This window comes from Ambystoma mexicanum, chromosome 2p, assembly GCF_040938575.1.
Source record: "Ambystoma mexicanum isolate Mex_15411 chromosome 2p, UKY_AmexF1_1, whole genome shotgun sequence".
NCBI classification, from domain to species: Eukaryota; Metazoa; Chordata; class Amphibia; order Caudata; family Ambystomatidae; genus Ambystoma; species Ambystoma mexicanum.
Window position 1 is genome coordinate 223041208 of NC_090923.1, and position 18505 is coordinate 223059712.

Here is an 18505-nt window from a genome sequence, read left to right on the forward strand (position 1 = left end):
GCGGTAATGTAGATGTCTACTTTGCCTTCTGCAGCTTCCTGATTTAAAAAATTGCCATGCCGGTATTGCTGCACTAAAACACATTATCATGCGGGAATTATGTGTTTTGCTCGCAACCCTTGCATTGCTTTACAAATCGCATGTTTCCCAGTTATGTAGTTGCACATATTGTGTCAAAAATATTGTTAGGGTGTGCCACAACCCGTTTATATTTTGATAGTGTATATACAGTATGTTAAGTTAACTTTTTAATTCGATCCTTCTGTTTCTTTACTATTAGTCTCGAAAATGTAAACGTTTTCCCGGAAATGTTACAAAAAGGACAATTGTAGCTCCATTGGACAGACCTACCGTGCCTGCATGTCGTTGCATTTTCTCATTGGTTGGGTGATCTAGACAAGAGAATGTTTGCCACGATAGCATTAAGTGCCAAATGTGTCAGGGGGTGTGGCTGGGCACAACGTTTCTCAGCCAATGACAAATATGCACGCCGCTAAATTCCTGACCAATTATGCAAGAGACAATTTATAGTTTCACTTTCAAGTATTAGCAACATATTACATCGTGGGGAGGCGGAGTAGTGTTGTCAGTCGCACCCCTGGCCTTATTCCAGCCGGTGAAAAGTATCTCTATGGATGTAATCACTTACCTCGTCGAAGAGGAGACTGGTCTACCTCGAATCACGTAGCCGCACACACGGGCGGTCATCTTGGAATGGGCTGATGAGAGTAGTTGACTGACAATTTAAAACGTATTTTATTTCTCTTTTTTTGTGTTTCTTAGTACATGTGAAATAGCCAAACATACGTTGTCCATAGGTAGGTGGAACATTCTGCACTGTTGGGGGTAAATACTCAGCATTTATGTGCCAAAGGCTCTATTTGTCAACATTTTTAATTCCACGATCGGCGCGGTTTGCGATAACGAAATGAAAATAGTGTCAATGCCCGACACATGGCCTCAGCACAGCCCGCACGACCGCAGGCTCCGTTCTGCAGAGGCTGCCCATTGCAGGCTCACACAAAATTACAATCACGTGCTTAGCGGTTTCAAAATACAGCCAGTTATCCATATGTGCCAACATTTTATGACCAAAAACATGTTGGGTTTTTCACGTTTCAAAAATAATGCTACCATTACAGGAAAATACAAAACATACACTGTTGGCACCAATGGAGCATTCTAAAATACACAACCCTTCAAACAACACACCATGGAAAGATGTACAAATGTTTCAAATCTAAACTTCTGAATGGTAAATTAACACCAAATTCAATACCTAACTTGACAGACGATAATCACACAGAGCTGGTAGGCAACGTTTGCCACTGCTCTGTAGCAGCAGCTTGTGAGTACATACTTAGTCCTGCAGTGCAAGTTGAATACTGAAGACAGATTGATACCCTCCTCTGTCTGATTGGCAGATGCTGTGTTATGGTGGTATGCTCTGCTGCTTGTCTTCACTGGTAGTTCACTGAAAGTCTGTCCCAGCAAGAGTGCAGGGCAGAGTCACGTAGCTGTCAGGTTAATGGATTGATCTGAGCCGATCACTCAACATAATCACTTACCCGCCCACAGCACAGACAAATTAATGTGTTGCATGCTTTGTCGTGGGCCTGTCTCAAACAGCCTGCCTTAGAGTCACATAAATAACCTGCCCGTGGAAAAAGCAGTAGGATCTGTCACCCAAATCTGTAGGTGGTAGGACTGCTTAAAAAGCAGTAGACCACTGCCTAAATCAGTAGGGTTGGCAAGTATGAGTTATTTGGTGGGGCATGCCCAAGAAACCTGACTAATCTCCAGCTGACATGAATGTTGGCAGCAGCCACAGTGTTAAAGGAATCTCTCATGCAGCAAGATGATGAAGGATGACAGAGGCTCCACTTCTGGATCAGAGTCCCACGGGCACGACCACAGGGTCGGACTGGGACAAGAAATAGGCCCGGTCAACCAAAAAAAAAGTGGCACACCCCTCGCCTCAAAAAAGTGGCCCACCCCTTGCCTCACGACCCTTGACCTCTGATGACATCACCGGAAGTGATGTCATTTGTCCCCACCCCAAAGAGACATCCCGGGACGCAATGAAACACAACCTTTCTCCCCTTGACAAAACAGGAAGTGGCATCAAATAGCATTGTTCCTATGTACACTAAATTACTGTGAATCCAAGCAGACGTCCAAGGCCAAATTATAATGTTATTGTTTAGCACTTACGCGTAAGCTCTTTTTTTATTGAGCAAATATGCATACAATATCACTAATTTATCTACCTAAAAAGGATTAAAGGCTTTAAAAAAAAAAAATGAAAATACTTTTTTCTTTCAATTAAATTTTTTCCAAACCGGCCAGAAATCGGCCCCCACTCCCCAGGAACGAGGGGCCAATCCGACCCTGCAAGACAATCAAGCATTTGCGCTGACGAGACACTGAATGTAATTTCACTTTCCGTAGCGATGGCTGCGGCAAGTGAAGCAGAAGGTAGGTTTCTCCCTCGATCTTGTGCATTTTCATGCCGTTTTGATCGAGGGAGGTGTCGCTGTAAAGGGGAGACTCTCACCTTCCCAATAACACCTACTTTGAAGCATTGATGGGCACAGAGTGCTCGATCCGCGCCCAGCAATGCCACTAGATCACCAGGCATCCTTTTTTGAAGTGAGGCAGTGAGGGGGCCGCTTAGTATATAAGCGGCCCTCTCTCCCTCCTGCCCCCAAAGCATGGGTGCCCACCTTGAGGGCAGACGGGCACACTAATCTGCCCCTAGGGAAGGGGCAAATGAAGAAAAAAGTACTTTTCTTTGTTGGGGCTGTTCTGAATCACTAGACCACCAGGGAATTTTTATATGAAAGGGGATGGCTCTCTCCCCCGACCCCAAATGGATGGGGGGACATGTTATGTAGCCCTCCCTGGGGGCAGACGAGCAGTGTAATCTGACAATCTGACCCTAGGCAGGGGTACATTAGTATTTACTGGGGGGTGGGGGGTCACTAAACCACCAGGGGTGGCTTGTATGAAATGGGGTGGTGTTGGCCCTCTCCCCCTCTTGCCCCAAATGGATAGGGCATGTAATTTAGCCCTCCCTGGGAGCAGGTTGGCAGTATTATCTGACAATCTGCACCCAGGAACGGGCAAATGTGTTTTTACTGGGTGGTGGGGGTCAATAGACCACCAGGGATGAGTGTGTGGCCAGGAAATAAAGGATGCTGGCTGCTTTGCATAAAAACAAAGTGCTTTTCTGGGACCGGCTCGCTATTTCCTGTGCACAGTATTTTCACAGAGGGAATGAGCACCATAGGAAGTGTGCAAGGTGTGTTTTGATGGAATGAATGTTGTGACTACCCCCGTTAATCAGTATCGCAAGCACATGGCTCTATGCCCCATGCTTGTGTAAAGCATGACACATACTGCTCCATTTGTTTATGCTGTTGAGTAGGGGGGTTAGTTACAAATGTGTGCTATTAATGCAAATGTTCATTCCTTCGGAGCATGCGATGCACACGTGCTATGGTGCTCATTTTCCTTGTCACAATAGTCACCCTGACAGCTAAATGTGTGAAAAGGATGAGGTATATATATATATATATATGTATATATATATATATATATATGTGTACAGCTTTAGACAGTTTCATTGTTTGAACTTGGGCTGGTGGGAGAAGATTGGAGCATGATAGTTTGGAGTGATAATCAACATTTTTTGTTTTGTATACAAGTCTAGTACTGTTGAAGCTTCTCCTTGTTATGTAAGTAGAGAATCTGCTCTTTTCCACATTGTAAATTATACGGGCGGGGGATTATCCGTGAGATGGGTGGGTCTGGGGCTGGATTGTTGGTGGTGTGGGCAGAAAAGGTTGCTCTGGGGAGGTATTTTGGTGGGCTGGGACACAATTTCAGGGTCAGGCCACGAATGGCCCACATGCCAGCAGAATATTTTATGTTCCCCTGGGAGGGCGATTTGGAGATCTGGGCCACCATTTTGCCAACCCTGGGAGGCAGCAATGGCCACTAATCCATCTGGAAAAGTATGTACTGGGTGGTGGGGGTTTCCATATGCCCATTGCCCTCATCCGCATTTCCATTCAGTTTGCAGTTTACCCTTCCTTGGTGGCAGATGAATGGTATGTACCATTTATTTGCTTCATTTACAGTTGTGGCAGGCTGAAGCTTTCGCTGGCTTATGTAAGTAGCACGAAATGTCCTTTTGTTATTATACATTATTGTTGGTGGGCAGATTGTCAGTGCAGCGTGCAGGACTGTGGCTGGAGTGTCAGTGGTATGGGTAGGAACAGGTGGTGTGGAGGTAACTGTAGAATGATGTGTGTGCCCTGAATAAAGGATGCTGGCTCCTTAATATTAAAAAAAACGGCATTTTGTAAACCTAATGACTACCACTTTCTAAAACATGTTTATGCTAGTAACACAGACGTTAATTTCTTCTGAGCATGCAATGCACACTTGGTATGGGGCTCCTTCCTTTTACTAGAATGGTCACCATTTGGGTTGACCGTCTCCAAGTCCAGCAGTGGCCCAAAGAGCCTTGGCAGGGTCCCCATCCCTCCCAGGAGGGAGAAGCTCTAATGCAGCCAAGCAGACCTCCAGGCTGGGCTTGGGGATGGGCGACCCACATGGAAGATTGGCGCCCAAAGCCTAAGGCATCACCCCACAACCATCCTGGAACTCTGGCTGGGCTGCGTTACAGCTTTTCCCTCAGGGCAGGGATGTGGACCCTGAGGGATGTGGACCTGCCGCTGGACTTGGTGTCGGTTGACCCACATGGGAGACAGGCGCCCAAGGCCGGCGACATCACCCCCCAACTGTATGGAACTCTGGCTGGGATGTGTTACAGCGTTTCCCTGCGGTGAGGGATGGGGTACCTGCCGGGGCTCCCTGGGACCACCACTGAACTTGGGAACGGTCGACCAACAAGGGAGACAGGTGCCCAAGACCCAGGACATCACCCCTGACTGTTCTAGAGATGTCGCTGGTCGGTGTTACAGCTTTTCCCTCAGAGGAGGGATGGAGACCCTGCCGGGGTTCCCTGGGACAGCCACTGAACTTGGGGACGGCCGGCCAACAAGGGAGACAGGCGCCAAATGCCAGGGACATCATCCTTAACCATCCTGGAGCTCTGGCTGACCTGCGTTACAGCTTTTCCCCACCAGGGAGCCCCAGTAGTGTGCCAATACCCCCTTGGAGAGAAAAGCTGTAATGCAGTAGAGCCAGAGCACCAGGATGGTTGTGGGGGATGTCCTGGGCATTGGGCGCCTGTCTCCCATGTTCGGCCGACCATCCCCAAGTCCAGCAGCTGACCCAGTGAGCCCCTCAGGTTCCCCATCACTTCCCGGAGAGAAAAGTTGTAATGCAGGCCAGCCAGAGGTCCAGGACAGTCAGATGATGACCCCAGCCTTTGGTGCCTGTCTCCCATGTTGGGCAACCATCCCCAAGTCCAGGGGCGGGTCCAGTGAGCCCCGGCAGTGTCCCCATCCCTTCCTGGAGGGAAAAGCTGGATGCAGCCCAGCCAGAGCTCCAGGACAGTCAGGGTTGCACCTGTCTCCCATGTGGGTTGACAGTCCCCAAGTCCAGTAACGGTCCCAGTGAACCCCCTGCAGGGTCCCCATCCCTTCCCAGAGGGGAAAAGCTGTAATGCAGCCCAGCCAGAGCTGTAGGACGGCTAGGGGTGCTGCCTCTGGGCTTGGGTGCCTGTCTTCCATGTGGGTCGACATGCCCCCAAGTCTAGCGGTTGTGCCAGGGAGCCCCAGCAGGGTCCCATTACCTCCTTGGAGGGAAAAGCTGTAACACAGCCTAGCCAGAGCTCCAGGACGGAAGGGGGTGATGTCCCCAGCCTTGGGGCGTCTATTTCCCATGTGGGTCGACTGTCCCAAAGTCCAGTGGCAGTCCTAGGGAGCCCCTGTTTTCCTTAGTGGCTGTGTTCTTGCTTGCATGTTTCGTGGTTTCCTGTTGGCAAATGTCTGAAAATTTAGTTTTTTCCCTACATTTGCCTGGCCTTGTGGGTAATACATTCTAGGGCTATTTGCGAAAGTCAGACGTCTTTGGGTTTGCACGGGTGTCATCTTTTCAGAAATGCATCGTGTTCCCTTTTTTCCTTGGTGGCTGCGACACCCCAGGCCCAAATCTATGTGTTGTCCAGGTGGCCAAATCCAGTCTTCCCCAGAGCTTTTTATGTACCACTGCTTTAGCCTTTTCCCTTTGCCACCAGGTAAGTCCACCGACACATGTGAGATACCGTTTTCGTTGGCACACCTTTGGGAACATGGGAAGGTAGGACATGCGTTGGTGCTGTCGTGTTTCGGTTGTTTCCTCAAGGCAAATGTCTGAAAATATTGTTTTTTTCCATACATTTTGGAGTTTGCTGGGCCTTGTGGGTAATAAATTCTAGGCCGTTGTGCAAAGGTCAGACTTCTTTCGATTCCCACTGGTGTTTTCTTTTCAGAAATAGATGGGTTACCCTGTTTTCCATAGTGGCTGCAACACCCTGGGGTCAAATCTGTGGGTTGTCCACAAGATCAAACACCATGAAAATCTCATCTTCCCAGACCCTTTGGTATACCAGTGGTTTAGCCTTTTCACTTTGCGCCCAGGTCAGTGCACCCACGTATGTGAGGTACCGGTTTTGTTGGGACAGCTGTGGGAACGTGGGAAGGTAGGATATGTGTTTTTGCTTGTGTGTTTCTGTGGTTTCCTGTTGGTAACTGTCTGAAAATTGTGTTTTTTCCCCTACATTTTGGACTTTGCCTGGCCTTGTGGGTAGTACATTCTAGGGCTATCTGCGAAAGTCAGACCTCTTTGGGTTCCAACGGGTGTCTTCATTACAGAAATGCATGGGGTTCCCTGTTGTCCTTGGGGGCTGCCACACCCCAGGCTGAAATCTGTGTGTTGTCCAGACGGCCAAATCCATTATTCCCCAGGGCATTTGATGTACCACTGATTTAGCATTTTCCCTTTGCGGCCAGGTAAGTGCACCTAAACATGTGAGGTACTGTTCCTGTTGGGACACCTGTGGGAACATGGGAAGGTAGACCATGTGTTGTTGCCGGCGTGTTCCAGTGATTTCCTGGTGGCAAATGTCTGAAAATAGTTTTTTCCTTACATTTTGGACTTTGCCAGGCCTTGTGAGTAAGAAATTCTAGGGCGATTTACGAAATCCAGACCTCTTTAGATTCCCACAAGTGTCTTCTTTTAGAAAATGCATGGGGTTCCCTGTTTTCTTTATTGGCTGTGACACCTCGGGCCAAATCTGTGGGTTGTCCACAAAAGAAATACTTTCAAAATGTAGTCTTCCCAGTCCCTTTTGCATATCAGTGGTTTAGCCTTTTCCCTTTTTGTCCAGATCAGTGCACCCTCACATGTGAGGTACCGTTTTTGTCAGGACACCTGTGCGCTGTGGGAAGATAGGACATATGTCGTTGCTGGCGTGTTTCATTGGTTTCCTGGTGGTAAATGTCTGAACATTTTGTTTTTCCCCTACATTTTGGACTTTTCCGGGTCTTGTGGGTAATAAATTCTAGGGTGATTCACGAAAGTCAGACCTCTTTGGATTTCCAGGGGTGTCTTCTTTTACAAAATGCATGGGGTTCCCTGTTTTCCTTGCTGCCTGCGACACCCCAGGCACATATCTGTGGGTGTTCCAGAGGGCAAAATCCAGTATTCCCCAGGTCGTTTCATGTAGCAGTGCTTTAGCCTTTTCCCTTTGCGCCCAGGTCAGTGCACCCACACATATGAGGTACGATTTTTGTTGGGACACCTGTGGGAACTTGGGAAGGTAAGACATGTGTTGTTGCTCGCGTGTTTCGTAGGTTTCCTGGTGGCAAATGTCTTAAAAAAATGTTTTCCCTACATTTTGGAATTTGACGGGCCTTGTGGGTATCTAGGGAGATGTACGAAAGTCAGACATCATTGGATTCCCACGGGTGTCTTCTTTTCAGAAATGCATGGGGTTCCCTGTTTTCCTTAGTGGCTGCGACAACCCAGGGCCAAATCTATGGGTTGTCCACAAGACCAAACACTGTAAAAATACTGACTTGCAAATACACTTTGGTTTACCAGTGGTCTAGCCTATTCACCTTGCGCCTAGGTATGTTCACCCACACATGAGGTTCCGTTTTTGTTGGGGAAACCTGTGGGAACGTGGAAAGGTAGAAAATGTGTTGTTGCCGATGTGTTTCAGTAGTTTCCTGGTGGCAAATTCCTGAAAACTTGTTTTTTTTCCTACATTTTGGACTTTGTCCGGCCCTGCGGATAATACATTCTAGGGCGATTGGCAAAAGTCAGACCTCTTTGGATTCCCGCGGGAGTCTTCTTTTCAGAAATGCATGGAGTTCCCCGTTTTCCTTGGTGGCTGGGACACACGAGACCCAAATCTGTGGACTGTACAGACAGCCAAATCCAGTATTCCCCAGGGCGTATGATGTACCATTGGTATAGCCTTTTCTCTTTGTGCCCAGGTCAGTGCACCCACACATGTGAGGTACCATTTTCGTCTGGACACCTGTGGGAGCGTGGGAAGGTAGGACATGTGTTTCCTTTTTTCTTTTTTTCTTTTTTTTTTTTTTTCTTTTGTTTCCTGCGTGTTTCGGTGGTTTCCTGGTGGCAAATGTCTGAAAATTGTGTTTTTCTCATAGATTTTGGACTTTGCTCGGCCTTGGGGGTAATACATTCTAGGGCGATTTGCGAAAGTCAGACCCCTTCGGCTTCCCACAGGTGTTTTCTTTTCAGAAATGCATGGGGTCCCCTGTTTTTCTTGGTGGCTGCGGCACCCCATGCACAAATCTGTGGGTTGTCCAGATGGCCAAATCCAGTGTTCCCCAGGGCGTTTGATGTAGTAGTGGTTTTGCCTTTTCCCTTTGCACCCAGGTCAGTGCACCCACACATGCAAGGTAAAGTTTTTGTTGGGACACCTGTGGGACAGTGGCAAGGTAGGGCATGTGCTATTTCCTGCATGTTTCGGTGGTTTCCATCAAATGTCTGAAAACTGTGATTTGTTTTACATTTTGGACTTTGCTGGGCCTTGTGGGTAATACATTCTAGGGCGATTTGCAAAAGTCAGACCTCTTTGGATTCCCACTGGTGTCTTCCTTTCAGAAATGCATGGGGTTGCCCGTTTTCCTTAGTGGCTGTGACAACCCAGGGCCAAATCTATGGGTTGTTCACAAGACCAAATACTGTAAAAATATTATCTTACAAATACACTTTGGTTTACCAGTGGCCTAGCCTATTCACCTTGTGCCTAGGTCAGTGCACCCACACATGAGGTTCGTTTTTGTTGGTACACCTGTGGGAATGTGGAAAAGTAGAAAATGTGTTTCAGTAGTTTCCTGGTGGCAAATGCCTGAAAACCTGTTTTTTTTCCTACATGTTGGACTTTGCCGGGCCCTGCGGATAATAAATTCTAGGGCGATTGGCAAAAGTCAGACCTCTTTGGATTCCCGCAGTTGTCTTCTTTTCAGAAATGTATGGAGTTCCCTGTTTTCCTTGGTGGCTGTGACACACCAGGCCCAAATCTGTGGGTTGTACAGACAGCCGAATCCAGTGTTCCCCAGGGCGTTTGAGGTACTAGTGTTTTGCCTTTTCCCTTTGCCCCCAGGTCAGTGCACCCACAATTGTGAGGTAAAGTTTTTGTTGGGACACCTGTGGGACAGTGGAAAGGTAGGACATGTGTTATTTCCTGAGTGTTTCGTTGGTTTCCATCTGGCAAATGTCTGAAAACTGTGTTTTGTTCCGTACATTTTGGACTTTGCTGGGCCTTGTGGGTAATACATTTTAGGGCGATTTGCAAAAGTCAGACCTCTTTGGATTGCCACCGGTGTCTTCCTTTCAGAAATGCATGGGGTTCCCTGTTTTCCTTAGTGGTTGCGACCCACTAGGGCCAAATCTGTGGGTTGTTCACAAGACCAAATGCTGTAAAAATGTCGTCTTCCCAAACCCTTTGGTATACCAGTGGTTTAGCCTTTTCCCTTTGTGCCCGGGTCAGTGTACCCATACATGTGAGGTACCGTTTTCATTGAGACAACTGTGGGAAGGTAGGAAATGTGTTGTTGCCTGCATGTTTCGGTGATTTCCTGGTGGCGCATGTCTGAAAATTGTGATTCTTTCATACATTTTGGACTTTGCTAGGCCTTGGGGGTAATGTATTCTAGGGCGATTTGTGAAAGTCACACCTCTTTGTTTTCGCACGGGTGTCTTTTTTTCAGAAATGCATGGGATTCCCTGTTTTTCTTAGTGGCTGCGACACCCCATGCACAAATCTGTGGGTTGTCCAGAAGGCCGAATGCAGTATTCCCCAGGGCGTTTGATGTACTAATGGTTAAGCCTATTCCCTTTGCAGCCAGGGGAGGCAACGTTTTTGTTGGGACACCTGTGGGAATGTGGGACATGTGTTGTCACCGATGTGATTCGGTGGTTTCCTCGTGGCAAATGTCTGAAAATTATGTGTTTTTCAATACATTTTGGACTTTGCTGGGCTTTGTGAATAATACATTCTTGTGCGACTTGCAAATGTCAGACCTCTTTGGATTCCCACGGGTGTCTTCTTTTCAGAAATGCTCGGGTTCCCTGTTTTCCTTGGTGGCTCCGACACCTCAGGCCCAAATCTGTGGGCTGTCCACAAAAGAAAATCCAGTCTTCCCCAGGGCATTTGATGTCCCAGTGGTTTAGCCTTTTCCCTTTGCGCCCAGGTCAGTACACCGACATATGTGAGGTACCATTATTATCGGGATCCCTGTGGGAATGTGGGATGGTGGGACATTTGTTATTTTCTCTTGGTTTTCATAACATTTGCATACATTTGCTACTGCACTTTGTTACACAACCCTTTAATTTCCCAAATGTGACCTACATTTAGTCGCTGCTTTAGGTGCTGTATGCTTTTGTAACCTGCACAAGTCACCTATCCTTCAAAAGGTCCACCTGCGCACTTTCAAACAATGTATGCTTGCCATTCTTCACCACATTTGTTTTCCTTATTTTGAAATGCCTAATTTGTCTGTCTAGGCCGTCAGCATAGAACCCCTATGTACCATAGCTCCGTTTTTGGTTAGTGGTATTGCTTGTTTTGTGAAACATTATGAAAAATGTGTGATTTCCTGGCTAGAAGAGTCAGGGGAATGTAGGGGTACATTGGTTTTCTCAATATCCACAGAAGCCATTACCTTACAAGTCCAAACATGTCCAGCACATACCCTTTTATGTCTTATTTTTTTTCTTTTTCCTAAACGTTTGGAATTTTAGCTACATAGTTGTTGCCTGACCTGCCCAAATGACCCCTTCCTGAACTTGGAATGTTGTCTTCTTTCCAGAAATGTATGCCTTTCTGTTGTCTCATTCAGCTTTCCTACCCTCTTCCATTCCGTCCAAGCATGTCCTATTGAAAAAAAAGCGAAAAATAGCCTACCTCTCACAAAACTGATGGTAACTGTGAGAAACCTGAAGGTATTCTTCCAAATAGACCACCTTATTCAGGTGGCCAGGGGAGGGCTGGCGCTCTCAGATCCCAACGAGCGAGGGAGGATCACCTGGATGGGGGAACCCGGGGTTATGCTCGGGAGATTTCCCCAGGTGAGACAAAGTATTACACCAGAGAAAGGGATGAGGAAGACAAGGTCCCCAAAGCTTTTATGGGCTGTATCCACTGAACCTCCCTTCTATCTGATAAACGTCCTTTTGAAGATTCCATCATCTGCTCCGCCTCTGATGAATCCATTACTCACCCTGCTCCATTCAGAAACCATCTTTCTCAGAATCCTTGTTTTTCTGTTGGCCATCAGAATACTCCCAATCATTCTTCTTCCCGTCCCTATGATTATTATTTTCTGCACTCCCAACCTGTTCAGATAGAATGCTACCGTTCCCACAATCCCCTTGTTTATTTCACGATCCCAACTATTCCTGTTTGTCCCGCAATCCCTACCGATCTTGTCCCTCTGAGTGTCACTTCTGGAACTCCCAATCGAAAGTGACCAACAATAACAGTTCCCACAAACTCTCCAAAACCCACCTTTCCAAAATCATCTACCCCCCTAGAACAAAGATTATAATTCCCTATAACATCTCTTCCCCATTACATCCCATTGGATACTCTGAAAGTTCAGCCCGTTTCCTTTCAAATACGAACAATGTCTTTCCTCACGAAAGACGGCAGACTGATAAAACCTTATCTGACATGTCCCAACCGCAGTGTCAGGCAAAGTCAGTCAATTAACCTGAACCACACACACCTGACGGCCCATTCCTTTCCCCACAGAAACAAAAGGTGGAGTAAAAGAGCACAATATGAGAAAGGCCAGGACGGCAGACAGCACGACGGCACAGCTATGCAGGCGCGGCCATCAAGACAAGGAGAAAGGTGGCAGGAATCGAGAGGGTGGCAAGGAGAGAAGTGACCTTGCCCTTTTCATCTCAGACCCGCAGAACCTTTGTGGAAGAGAGCCTAATACGGCGAACAATAGCACAAGTATCTTGCAGCAGATGTCAATAGTAAACGGGCAAGCCTATGCCGATAAGCAGGATCTCCCTCCCTGGTAATTCGCATTATGCTAACAGCCCTCTCAAATCAGCTACGAACGAATCCACTGATTCACCAATCCATTGTTTCCTTGAAAAGAATTTGTATCCCTCTGACACAACATTCACTTGCTTGCCATACTGTGCCTCTAATGTTCTCATTGCCTTTCCATACAAACCAGCACCACCTCACCTTCTTCACCATCAACCTCATCTGGCAGCTTTTTTAGCCCTCTAACCGCCTCTGCCCCCACACAACACATGAGAGTTGAAAATGTTCTTTCATCAGAAAACTCACCAAACAGAACTTAAAAAGGTCACCAGGGATAGCCAAAAACCTGGGGAATTGGCTCTAAATTCTATATGGCAAGACTTGCCATGACAAGACTTGATGACCTTATAAATAGAAAGAATATGACGAAGAAGAAATTCCTCCCCCGATCCAGATCAAACCCCCCCTCTCTCCCACACTCTTTCACCTCAGTGAATTTTCCGGCAGGCGCAGTCTCCTACTGCTGCCGCCAATGACCCTGGCAGGATGATTCCCCACTGCCACCTAGAATGTCCCTGGCAGGATCGAATTCCCACTGCCACCCTAAATGTCTCTGCCTTGATGCCAACCTAAATATCCCTGGCAGGATCGAATTCCCACTGCCACCCTAATTATCTCTGCCTTGATGCCAACCTAAATATCCCTGGCAGTACGATTGCCCACTGCCACCTAGAATGTCCCTGGCAGGAACAAATTCCTACTCCCACCTTAAACGTCTCTGGCAGGAATAATTTACCACTGCCACATATAATCTCTGCCACCTTAATTGTCCCTGACAGTACGGATTCCCATTGTCACCTTAAATGTTTCAGCAAAAGATCCTCTGTACCGTAAACTGCACCAGTAGTGACCACAATGCACTCACAAAACACTGCCGACCTTCAGATGGCGCTGCGTCGGTTAGATAGTACCACTGTCTGCTCGCCCAGCCTGACCTAAATATGGCACACCGCCAGGCAATATGCTGCAAGACCTATAGGTGGTGCGGCATATACCAGATGTGCACAATGTCTGCTTTGAACCCCCTGACTCTGAAGTGACACAGATTCAAACAACGCTTCTTGTATTCACATACTTGTAGTTGCCTCGTATACTCTCCTGCCCGGGCTTCTTGTATTTACACACTTGTGATTGCATGCTATACTCCCCTGCCAGGACTGCTTGTACTTACACACGTGCACTTGCCCAGTATATTCTCCTGCCAGGACTTCAGTTCATACAGGATCTGTGCCCTCTCCCAGAGTTGAACATCTACTTGGTTTGATTATCCTATTCGGGTTTTCCGTATACTTGCACTGTATACATTCACATATTTGTAAGGGTTTTGCTTGTAGTTCAATTTCCCCTTTAACAACAAGTAGGTTGGTTTTTTTCTCTCTCGGTTGCTTTATTTACAATTACTGGCATTCAGCATGTCCACCGACACCCTGCTGTCTCTGGGTGGACTCACTTGCTCTTGTTGGCATTCCTGGATTATCCTGCAGTCAGCCGGTGAAGCGTTTCTGTCTGCTTCTTTTTAGTGACCGCTGTTACGGTTTCGGGCAGGGTGACACCCCGCAGGACGAATGTGCGCGCTTATCCGGCTGCCCAATAGCAGTTTCAGAGGTCTGGCATCCTTTTCTGCCATAAGATCCGTTGCTTCTCAGCCCCGTTTCGCAGACAATGGAAACTGTTGTGGAAACGGGCTGTTGCCATAGTGGTTGCTTCCCACAGCACAGCAGGACTACATTTCCCATCACCCCTGCATAGTCTCCCTGATGCCTCCAATGGGAGCCCAGAGCCTCACTTTGAGTTTCACAAAACTCCATGACGAACGGGGAACGCTGCTTCCTATTGAAGTTGCTTAAGCCTTTTTTCCTGTGAAGTTCCATCTTTGTTTTGCTCAGAATCAAACCCCCTGTGTACCAGACCTCCTGCCTTCTCACTCAAACCGCCTTTGGATTCGTTTTACTACCTTTGCCGCTTCCCGTGTACCGGACCTCCTGCCTGCATACAAGGACTGCCTTTGGACTCGTTTTGCTACCTTTGCTGCTTCTTGTGTACCTGACTTCCTGCCCGCATACACGGACTGCCTTTGGATTCGTTTTGCTATGTTTTGCCGCTTCCCATATACCAGACCTCCTGCCTGCATACACAGACTGTCTTCCTGATCACGTCTTCTTCAGAGCACCCCACAGCAAGTATTATTTTCTTGTTTGTTACAACTCCTTTTACTCCCACTCGTGTTGTCTGCCTTATTCTGCATTAGACACTCCTTCCTGTGAACCATCCTCTACGCTGCACCAGTTTTCTGAAGTACTTCCATCTGCACATGCACTTGGGAACGCTGTGCAGCAACGTGCACCACCCCGACCCTAGTGCGCTCCTCGTTCCGTCGGGGTAGCACCTGTACTAACCTACCCCCTTTTAATATTTTATCCCTGTCGTTGTGGGACATTTTTCTCTTCTTCTCGCCTCCGAACAACATGGTAAGAACTAGCATACCATCATTGGAGTCTTCTTTCCTTCCATGTATATTGATTGTCCTCAATCCCATTCGATAGATAGGTAGCCAGTGCTTAATTTGTGGGGGTGGTTGCCGGTGGCCAACACCGGCACTCTTTTTTGGGCACCGGAACTCATGCGGGGCCAGCGCACGTGCAATTACTTTATTTGTTCTTCCACTTCGCTTTGCTTCGATTATAAATCATTGGGATTTGTCATTCTGATCTCGATCTCTCTCGTGCTTGCAGGTTGCAGGCCATGGCTGGCTGGGCATGGGAGGGGCCAGTAATAGCAATGAACAACAAACTGTTACAAATAACAGCCAATGAAAACTACTAGTCTGTTGTTACTATACAGTACTTGATACATTCTGTATAGTAACACAGAATGTGCAGTTTTCATTGGCTGTTCTTCTGAGCCAGTGAAATTACATGGTGACGTGTTGTTGCCACAGGAGGCAGCACGGCGCCACCTTCATTTCACAAGTTACTGTGAAGTGAAGGTATCGAGGCGTGGCATCGTCGGTCCTGACTTGTGAGAGAGCGAGCCTACCCTGCGTGGTGAGGCCTAGTTGCTTCCTGGGACCCCCTCTGCCTGTTTTTTTATTTGTGCGGGTGCCAGTGTGCGCACATCCACCCCACCCCTGAGGTTCCGACAGGAGCCCAAATCCCAGCCGGCAAAGCAGGTAAGTCACTTGTTGTTGTGTGCGGTGCAGCCTGAGCCTGTCGCAGTCTAGTGATCAGGCAAGGCCCAGGTTGGGGCCCGGTTGGTGGCACGGTCCCCTGGTGGTGTCCTGAATGCCCAGGAGTCAGGACCACACCAGGGGCCCGTCGGCCCCAGGCTTCTGTCTGTGTGACCTGTGTGCAGTGTACTGCCAATTTCAGTGACCAGGGGCTGCCGGCTGCTGCAGACTGAGTCTGATGACTCTGCCGCAGGCGGCCGGGCCTGTGGATTGTGCCCAAAGGTACGTTTTTACTTTTTTCTTTGAAAACCTGACCTTCCGTGGGGCCGGTGGCTGGGGCCCCGCCCCACGGAAGGTAGGTTTTAAAAGAAATTACTTATTTTGAGTGGCGGCTGTGGCCCATCACTTCGAAAGTGATGGGTCCCAGCCGCCCAAATATACGTTTTTTCTTTTAAAATCTTACCTTCCGTGGGGCCACTGCGCGCGCACCTATTTTTGTCATCATCAGGCTCAGCATGGCGGTGTCGGTGGGGGCCCCACGGAAGGTAGCCTACGTGATTGAGGCAAGGGCAAGGCCCAGGACCGGGCGGGGTACGGGTGGCACTGGCAGCGTGGTCCCTGGTGGACTCCTGGATGACTGGGTCTGTGACCTGCCTTAACGGCTGGCTGGTAAGTCACTTGTTGTTGCGTACAGTGCAGCCTCAGCTTGTCAGAGTCAAGTGATCAGGCCAGGCCCAGGTCAGGGCCCGGGTAGCGGCACGGCCCCCTGGTGGTGTCCTGACTGCCCAGGAGTCAGGACCCCACCAGGGGCCCGTCCGCGCCCGGGCTTCTGTCTGTGTGACCTTTGTGCAGTGTGCTGCTAACTGCAGTCAGTGCCAGGCCCAGGCCAATTTCTGTCACATGGGGCTGCCGGCTGCCGCAGACTGAGTCGGATGACTCTGCCACGAGCGGCCGAGCCCGTGGATTGTGCCGAAAAGTACGTTTTTACTTTTTTCTTTGAAAACTTGGCCTTCCGTGGCACAGAAGGTAGGTTTTAAAAGAAATAACTTATTTTGAGTGGCGGCTGTGGCCCATCACTTTGAAACCGATGGGCCCCAGCTGCCAAATATACATTTTTCTTTTAAAATCTTACCTTCGTGGGGCTGCTGCGCCGCACACCTATTTTTGTCATCATCAGGCTCAGCATGGCCCTGGCGGTGGCGGCCTCACGGAAGGTAGCCTACGTGATTGAGAGAAGGCAGGGCAAGGCCCAAGACCGGGCGGGGCACGGGCGGCAGCATGGTCCCACTAGTCTGTCACAATAGGAATGAATTGTTGTTTGCAACTTTGGCTACTTTTTCATTGGTGCCGAGCCCGACTTCAGACAATTGTATGCCCCAGTCCGACCCTGGATAGCATTCATCTAAGCAAAACATGAGCTGTGAATTTTTGCCTGAGTGTTTCTGTTCTTGCTTTTAATGTTATCGGCCTCATTAGTTCACAAACAAGCTTCAGCGAGGGGGCCCAGTCTGGAACGGTGCACGTATTGGGCCAAACCGAACGGCTGCACTTCGTGGGAAAAGCCCATGCAAAGACGAACTTCTGAAATGCCATTTCAGGCAAAGATACACACATGGAAACTAGAAGGGGATAAACATGGTGCACGTGCCCACTAATCTGTTGTCATAAATAAAAGTACTAGTTGAGTATTCGTGTATAATTCTCAACCGTCTTTTGCTGTCATTGTTTTACATAATTACAGCGCATGTTTTCTATCCTGATGTGTGGTTCATACACCAGATGTGGCCCCTTAAGCTTGGTACAATACGCTCCGAGCATGTTCTCCGAATGAGAGCACATGCAATCCTCAGATAGGAATCTTCGATAGAGGTGGGTGTCTGTTACACCCCGCAGTTTAGTGAAGTATGTCAAGAACATGTCAGTGGGAAGGAGATATCCAATATGCATTCTCCTCTGGCTCCTGAATATTGGGTGACAAAACATATTTAGTTTTTTTAATATGTGTTAAGGTGGAAAGAGGCCCTAAAGCAGAAGTAGCACAGGCTGTTGATTTCACAACAATGTCTTGCAGAAATGACTTTTTCCAAGTTATACAACACCATGCTCATGCTTGAAGGAAGGGTGAAGGGGGATGCATTTATGAGATGTGATGACTGATAAGGGCTTGAGAGTAAATTGATTACACAAAACATCTGGATGAGGTGACTGAGGAACGGGCTGAGGGGAGGGTGCTCTTCCTTAGGTAACCGATTAACAATACTTGGTGTACTTTAACAGACTGTCAGATGGGACAGAAGGGGTAGAGACAAATACAGTGCAACAGTGACTGAAACAGAATGCTTTATTTATTTGCATTTTTAAAGCGCTCACACAGCCCCGGGGCATCGAGGTGCAGTTACAGGAGGAGAATGTCTTAGTTGCGTATTTATAACGCGCTTAACACCCAGAGGTTTCTAAGCGAGGAGTCGGGGTTCGAACCTGTGTTGCTTCGTGTCGTCTTGATTCCAATCAAGCACATTGCTGCTGAGCTATGCTGAGTCCCGGGACAATGATTGCAATGCAGATCCACTCAGAGCCATTTGGGAAACAAGGCGGTGGGAGGGGGTGGACCGGGCGGTGTGGGGGTCATTCTACAAAATTGACAAATAAAATAACATCCACAGGTTTGCAACAATTTTATCAAATGCATTTTCACTTCGAGGACAGCAAGTATGGTCCAGACGTCTAACAAGTGTGGTCTAGAACTTAAAAGTGTGTTCAAATGCACTCTTTTG